Source organism: Gavialis gangeticus, unplaced genomic scaffold (genome assembly GCF_001723915.1).
Source record: "Gavialis gangeticus isolate Ggan-Ray unplaced genomic scaffold, GavGan_comp1, whole genome shotgun sequence".
NCBI classification, from domain to species: Eukaryota; Metazoa; Chordata; order Crocodylia; family Gavialidae; genus Gavialis; species Gavialis gangeticus.
Window position 1 is genome coordinate 7,130,010 of NW_017729005.1, and position 8,031 is coordinate 7,138,040.

The 8,031-nt window shown below is 39.5% G+C and overlaps 1 protein-coding gene across 3 annotated transcripts in view; it reads right to left on the minus strand.

Annotated features, from left to right (window-relative positions):
* The window catches only part of SKAP2 (src kinase associated phosphoprotein 2), a 226,835-nt gene that overhangs the window by 90,136 nt on the left and 128,668 nt on the right, over positions 1-8,031 (minus strand). The window contains exon 1 of one of the 3 annotated variants that reach the window (XM_019508622.1): positions 1,436-1,455. The exons of the other annotated variants lie outside the window; for them this stretch is intronic. The gene's annotated coding sequence lies outside the window, so the exon portion shown is untranslated. Of the gene's footprint in view, positions 1-1,435; positions 1,456-8,031 lie in introns of those variants that run through there. 3 annotated transcript variants of the gene reach the window in all.

Sequence of the window (8,031 nt, forward strand, 5' to 3'; positions counted from 1 at the left end):
GAAGTCTTATAACAGCAAAGGAATGAAAAAGAAGAATAAAAAAAAAAAAAGTCAAGACAGACAAAGAGACGGGCTTGGTAAAATTCCCCCTTTCTTTTCCATATCCAACCAGAAAGAGAAAAGAAAGGAGTAAGAACCAAGAACATAAAGGAGAGAAAATTAAGGATGTTCATTCAGGTTATCAAGTTATCTGCATACATGACAAGATAAACACAAAGATACAGACTGAAACTTCCCTTGTGCCGCAACCAAACTGAGGAGAAAAAGAGAATGAAGTCTCACTTCCACCAGCTGGCAGGATGCTGGCAGATCAAGTCACAATCTTTGTTATCTTTCTACTCTGCTACCATTTCCATCACTGCCTCCCTACCCGTCTTTGGCTTTTAGGGAGTTAAAAGCAGGAAAGGGCTACAGCAGATTGAAATCTATAGTTGTGGAGTTTTCCAACTAAAAGTTTTCAAGTATGCTAAGAATGCACAGCAGCTATTTTTCAAAAGTTTTCCTATTCATTTGAAACAGAACAGGTTAGCTGCAGGCCTCTGAAGATAATGCTAATGAAAGCACACAAATGTTTTACTACTGTATACGTTACAGTAACACCATGGTACCCAAGCACATTAGAGACCCATTATGCTTTGCCCTCTACATGCACATATTAAGACAGCATGATCCTGAAGAGTCGAGACAAAGGGTGTCTTGACTGTTATAAACAATCAATACAAAGAGCGTGAGAAAGAAAGCATTACTATTTTACTGATGGGGAACTGAGGCACAGATGAAGCAATTTCCTCAAGATCTCACAGGAAATATTCTCCAGTCATGAACTGAATCCAGAATTCCCAGAACCAAGTCCAAAATAAGTTTCCTCAAGCCAATCCTTAATTTTTCAGTATTTTGACACAAAAAATGTGCTGACAAGAGGCTACCATTTGGAGAGATGATTAAACTCTCATCCCCAGAAAGCAGCTTAACGTTAAAGATTTTTTCTCTCTTCTTCCACCCACCCACCCCAGACAGAGAGGAATGTCCTAGCACAGTTCCTTGTCTGAGCCTGCCGGGAGGGGGGGAGGCTTGAGCACACAAAGCTCAGAGAACCTATGAGCCATGTTCCACTTATGTATTCCCAAAATGATGCTTACAGAGGTCATCTAAAACAGCAGATTAAGGTCCACCTGCAAAAAAATTATAATAAAATCCAAAAGTTCTTCGTACACATATAGCAGCCCAGGATCACTCTGTGGCTCTTGTCTATTTCGTGCCAGTAGCCAGAGTTGCCACGGCAAGAATTCCTCCAGTGAAGGGAATGTAGAATACGCTCAGCACAAAGTTAGCTTCTCAGCTAATCATTTCCTAAATCCCAGTGTAGCAGGAATACCGTATCAAGGTCCAACAGAGCATTCTCCACTGCATACATTTAATGGATCAACAGGCACTTACACACGTGGGGACCCTGCTCCAACATGCTGGAAATCCAGAGTACTCTGGAAGCCTCACATGCCATGTGTATCAGCAGTACAGCATGCCTCCGTACTGAGAAAGTGGCAGCTGTGCATTTTGAACTAAAACACGTTCGATGTGCTTACGTTCAATGCCACCATTTTCTCAGCGCTGTGGCGCACTGTGCTCCTGATGCATGCGATGTGCAGGCGCTTTTAATTAGCACAGCTTGCTAATTAAAAGCACCTAGCGCTGCATCAGAAATGTATGTAAAAATACCTTGATCTCAGGCTTCATGTCAAGGCTGGAGCTGCTGTAATCTGGCAGTCAGGAAGCCAAGTCCTTTAATATTCTTGTTAATTCCCGCACTGTGATTTTGTGGGAGCAGAATAGACCTGGTCTATTTTTTTAAATAATAGTAAATGTCATCTGATAGTGTTCCTGAATTTATACCATCTGGAAAATTTAAATACAAAACATTACATTTCTGATTTCTAGTGAATGTAAAACTGTTAAAACTTCCTTTCCATACAGAGTAAATTAAAAGAACGCTGGGTTGTATTGTACTGTGGCGTGTACCAAAAGGAATATATTTTATTTTTTCCAATGTGGGATAAGGGATACATAAAGCAAGAAATAATTAGAGGTCAATGCATTCTTAAGAGCATGCTTATGGGAAGTTAAGCAGGCAAAATGGAGATAAGTGTGATTCAGTAACAGCTAAGTGGTTGATTATAGCTTGTCTTCCTTGTAAAGCACAGTAGCTGCTATTATACAGTAATAATGGTAAAGAACTTTTCCTCAAGTATGAGCCATTCAACATCTTTGAGTCATCCTAAAGGAAAACTGTCAAATCAAAACATAATTCTTAAAAAGCATTTAAAGTAATCTATATCTTGCCCTGAATTTTCTACAATCATTATTCCTTCTCAAAATATATATCTTACAAATAAAAAGGAGATTGCGTAACTAAGCAACCTACACAACCAGATCCAGTCTCAGTGTCACAGCTCAACAAAGAAGGTGCATTGTTTTAGCAAGTGTCTTCCTTCCTTTCCTTCTACCTCCCTCACCAGAAAACACCCAACTACACACCCCTTTCTTAATATATCCTCAGTATTCTTTGATCTGGAAATAAATATTTTTACTAATCTAATGTACAATTATGCTTTGGGTCTGTGCACAGCAATACAATATAGTTGTCTGTAGTCCAACCACAGTTTATCTATAATAGGTATTTTTCAAATTTATGTTCCAAATATTTTCAGAATGCTTCACTGCCTTCCTTTTTCACATCCTTGCAACAGGTTTTTAGCAGAATTTGCAGACTCATTGGGATCACATAGGCCTTGCCATGAATGCTGCTGTTATTGCCTCAAACTTGCAGCCCCTGAGCTTTCAACTATGCACCTTAGCTTAGCGCCTACTCCACCCCAGACTTGTCAGAATACTGATTTTCATTTAAATTAAATTAAAGAATTCTACTCACAAAGTTTAAGGGAAGGTGATCAGCTAGCAATTTGTATAAACTCTCATTTGTTTCATTAATGGCTTTCAATACCTTTGGAAAGAATATTTCAGTAACATGCAAACAGAAATACCTGCTAGCTGGCAAAAGGCTTAACATGCAACACCCAGTATTAAAAAGTGCTAATATTTTAACAGCAAAAAAATTTCACACTAGACACCAGATATCAATTATGTATTTTCAAGACTTCCCCAAGGAAAATAAAGTTATATAGCTCTACAAACCACTTCTTTCAAGGGTAGTTTGTGCGTTTCCTATGGAGGTATCTACAGCATTGGCTACTTTGCTCTATAATAATATTTAATTAATAATTTCCATTACACATACTTGGCTCTTGGGGCTTTTTTCCCCCATGCTGATTGGTGGGAGGACAGGAGCCTCGTCTTATACTCAAGTAAATACAGTATTATTCTGCAGAAACTGAAAGCAGTGGGTGAATCAAATATTATTTCAGTTTCAGTGTTCTAGTAATGCAGGCGTTGGTAATGCATTGGTTTCTGGTAATGCGCACAATAAAATATCTGTATTTCAAGCTATACAAATAAGTCAGTTTAATGTCAAGCTTTCCATTATAAATTTCTAAATAAAGTGAGCTATATGACAATTTTCTGTCATCTGTAGAGAGCAGTGCTTCTCAACTAGAGTGCCCTGAGATCCTTTGAAGGATGCCATGCATTATTGCACTGTTTGGGTGGCAAATGCAATTCACCGGATAAACCCATAATTTTCAAACAAGAATCCATGGCATTAAAAGCATCCTGACCTGTAGTAAGCTCTCTGATCTCTTTGAGACAGAATTGCTCTATTCTTTTTCTGAGGTAAAAACAAAATGTGAAAACTAAGAGCTAACATTTTATGACAGAATTACCAAGTGAGAGAGAATATGTGCGCACTTATATCTATCGATATATCTATAGATAGATAGAGCTTATATGTAGATCTAATTATACATCATATAGAAAGCTTATTTTTGTACAGCTATATAATCTCTCTCTATATCAGCACTAAAACATAAACTGTCTCGATATAAAATTAAATTAAGTTATGACAATTTTCTGGTGCTGCACACAGAGTAAGAACAAGCTTATATAAGCTGAATTTTCTATAAACTGTGTGCAAGTTGCATCTAAATTGAGACGTGTTATATATTTCCCTTTAGTCGATTAAGAAAAAATCCGCCAATCTGAATTTGGATTCAATTGCAGGTAAGAGAAGTGAAATAAAAAATGAACCACTGCATTTCAAACTAGAGGAGCAAGTTTGAAATCTATCCAGCAATACCAAATAATTCCAAGAAAACAGGGAACTAACAGACTAACACAAAACACCATTACAACCCCTTAACATAACATGTACAATGTTTTATAAATGTAACTCGAGTACTCCAAGTGCTCTCTCACAGAACAGTTTGGACTCTGCAGAGCAATTTCAACAGTTCTGACTTCTGGCCAAACACTTGGCCTGGTAAGCTTCTGAAAGGAAACATATGTATATAAGCTGTCTTAGCATTTTAAGTGCTCCTGCAGCTTGTATCCCAGAACAAAAAGTTATAACATTACTCATTACAGCTGAAAAATCTTTCATCTGTAAAAAGAAAAATATTAAATCTCCTAAACTACAGAACAGAATGTAATTTTAAAAGGGAAGCTTCAAGATTTCAGCAGGCATATACAGATGCGAAGAAATTATACTTTTTATTTTGAGCATTTTTTGGCAATGAATATAAATTTTTTTTATGAATTGCTGTATATAAAATGCTTTGGTTGGGCTGTATACCAACAGGCACTAGATTTTGGTAGGTTTCTTATACTACTGATAATCCAAGTGAAAAGTTATACCCAGCTTTCAATAAAGTATTTCACTAATGCCTTATCTATCCTTGAAAGCTAATTAGGATTAAGATAGGAACTGAATTTAAAGTGTGACACCTTTTCCAGAATAACTGTACATTGACATCCTACTCTGGAGTGTCAATACATGGAGTTGTTCGGAAATAGCTTGTTTTAAAGTAAGTATTCCTTAATAGCATCATGTGTAGTCAAGCTCTTCATAATTAAATAAAATATACTGAAGACAAGAGGGAACGTATTTGACCCTTTCAAGTTTTCCCCTATAATACACAAACTGCATACAGAACATATTCCAATAAGAAAAAAATAAGGCTCCTTCCAGTATAATCAGAGAATCCCACAACACTGAAACTGCGCTTACAAAACAGGTCATGCACTACTGTATGTGAAATATTCCACTCTCCTCAAAAAGGGCCCAGGGATCTCAGACAGCTAATGTACATCTTTAAAAGCCCAAATATAAAAGTTCTACCAAGAGCAATACTATGTCACTTCTCCTGTAACCCATCTGAAGAAAAGTAGTGAAAGACAACGAGCTTCCTTGTCAACAGCACACATGCGACACCCACTTTTAGATCTACTCGATAGACACAGCCATCCCTGTCATGGACGTAAAGAATCACTACTGGTTTGGCACTTAAATGAAAAGCAGCTGACTACTATTGTATGCAGTCAGATTTAAAAGGGGGGGGGGGAATGAGGAAGGAGAATATCACATCTAGCAACAATGTTGTCCTCACCTTCCATCAAAAGGCATCTGGCTCCATTTGCCAATTTTGCACCAAGTCTCAAGATGTCAACAGACTCTTCATTAATCTTGAATACAGACAGAAATAGAGGAACTGTTTTCTTACAACTTGTACTCTAGTCTGTTTCTTGCCAGGACACTACAGCTAGGGACAGATGTTCAAAAAGCCTGAGCTTGAATTGATTCAATCTTTGCAGGTTAGTCTAACCTGACTGGGCTCAACTAGTTTGAAACTGGTCAAATATTCTCTCTGGACTGAGGAAATTCAAGCACATACCTGCAGTGGCTCAGGCTCAAAGCCAGGGGGTGCTAGAATAGCCCTCCCTTCCTGACTACAGGGAGCTGAGCTGAGCTGAGCTGAGCTGAGGGGGGTGTGGCCAGGCCCCAGCAGGACTTTTACTAGGGAGGTCTGCCTGCAGAGTGCCAGGCTTTTTCCCCACTGGCTGCTCAAGGGGCAGGAGTGTTGCCAGCCCCCAGCTAGCACTCCGAGGCAAGAGTATGTGTGCAGTGCACGCATCTGCAGATTACATGGAACATTTTGATCTCCCTCCCTGCTTCATCATACAGTCTGCAGCCAACTGACAGGCAAGCAAGCCAGGGACAGGGGCTGATAACTGTCACCTGATTAGCAAAATAATCGCCTCCCTGCACATTACTTCAAACTTCTTAAACAGCTTACTGGCTGACCTGTTGATTAGCTCTAAAAGCCCTAAGCGGTCACTGTTCTGTCTGCCTATCCCAGTGAAATTGGAGACACACACACGCAGACACCTCTTGGCATTAGCTAGCATACCACATGCTGACTATGATCCCTGCTGTGGCAAAGAGGAAGAAGGGATCTCTGCTTAAGTAGGAAGTGAGGTGGGGGGGGGGGAAGGGAGCACAGGGAAGTCCGCAAACCCTGCTGTGCCTGCAAAAGTTCATGCCAAGCTCCAGCCAGGGAGTAGAGGAGAGGAAAGGGGCCAGCCCTGCTGCGGAGCAGAGAACCCTGCCCAGCCCAGAGAGCATGCTGGGATGCTGGGGGACTCCAATTTAACTTAAAACCGGCAAAGGGTCTGGGACAGACATTGCATAAAAACTGGTTTGAGCCAAATCAGTTAAGTCTGATACTACATTCGACCAGGTTTATCTCAAACCTGTTTCAGCCATTTTTAAACTGGTTTGTGTGCACTGAACATCTGTTCTGTTATAGGTTTAAACCAGTTTCTGATCACTTAAACCAGTTTGTGTAATGTCTGTCCCTAGCCCAGGGTACTTTCCTGCTGATGAGGATCTAAATACTATTATCCATTCACTCCATTTGGAATCTCTACAATACATTACTACATGTTTCTATATAAAAAAAGAAACCAAACAAATCTTCAACAGAGCACAGCTCCCACCACAGGTAAATAAATAACAGAGAACGAGTCTTACTGCCTGTCTGTATTTTCTATTAAATTCCAATTTATTTCAAGTACCACTTGAAGGCTCTGTCTCAGTTTTTAGAACCTTCAATAACCTGAGGCGTGTCTACATCAAAGGAATGGCGAGACATGAAAGAAAAGCCAAAACAGCGGCCCCCTCACCAGAACACCAAATCTGCCAATGCTTGCTGTGAAGCTAGAATACAGTCTGTGTGAAAGACCCCAGATTATGGAACATGCTACCCCAAACTGACTATTTTCAAAGTACCTTGCAAGATTTTGTTTTGCAAAAACTTTGCAACAGTAAAATTAAGGGGAAATCGCGGAAGTATACAAAGGTACTGAATATTGGAGAACATTATACTTGCACAACAATTACTGTATTCAGTTCTAATTTCATTTAAAAAACATTAACTTCTATCATTTTGACATATTCTTTCAAGAACAGTGTTATTCCATATTTTTATTCAGGGAAATTCTCCCCCCCAAAAAAAAAAAAAAATCGGAATCTTTCAAATTGGTATATACATTTTTAACAGATCCATTGGATGCCCTAGGAATACAGGTATTTAAATCCAAGGGTAAGCAACAGTCATCCACCAGGTTCCAACTCTCTTATAGGTTCAGGATTAGCTTTGCCTTTCAAATCACACAAGTATATAGACCAGGGGCAGGCAATTATTTTGGGTGGAGGGCCGCTTACTGAGTTTTGGCAAGCCATCAAGGGCTGCAAGACAGGCAGCCAGGGGCAGATAAATATTAATTTTCTAAAAAATTTTAGGGGCCCTGCAGGCTGGATAGAATGTCCTGGCAGACCACATCTGGCACACGGGCTGCATTTTGCCCACTTCTGATACAGACTTCTGTATCTCTAATACCAATGATTAGGCTCCGAACCTAGAAACAGGAGCAGAGAGCTCCTGTGCTTGGTAATGGGACTATAAGACTATAAGTTAGGAGATGGTGAGTGACAGAAGACTGGTAGCCATATTTAAGATTTTATGATCCCATAACAGGTCATAGGACTGGAAAGATGATCTGCTGAAGGAACCCAGGGCTTTG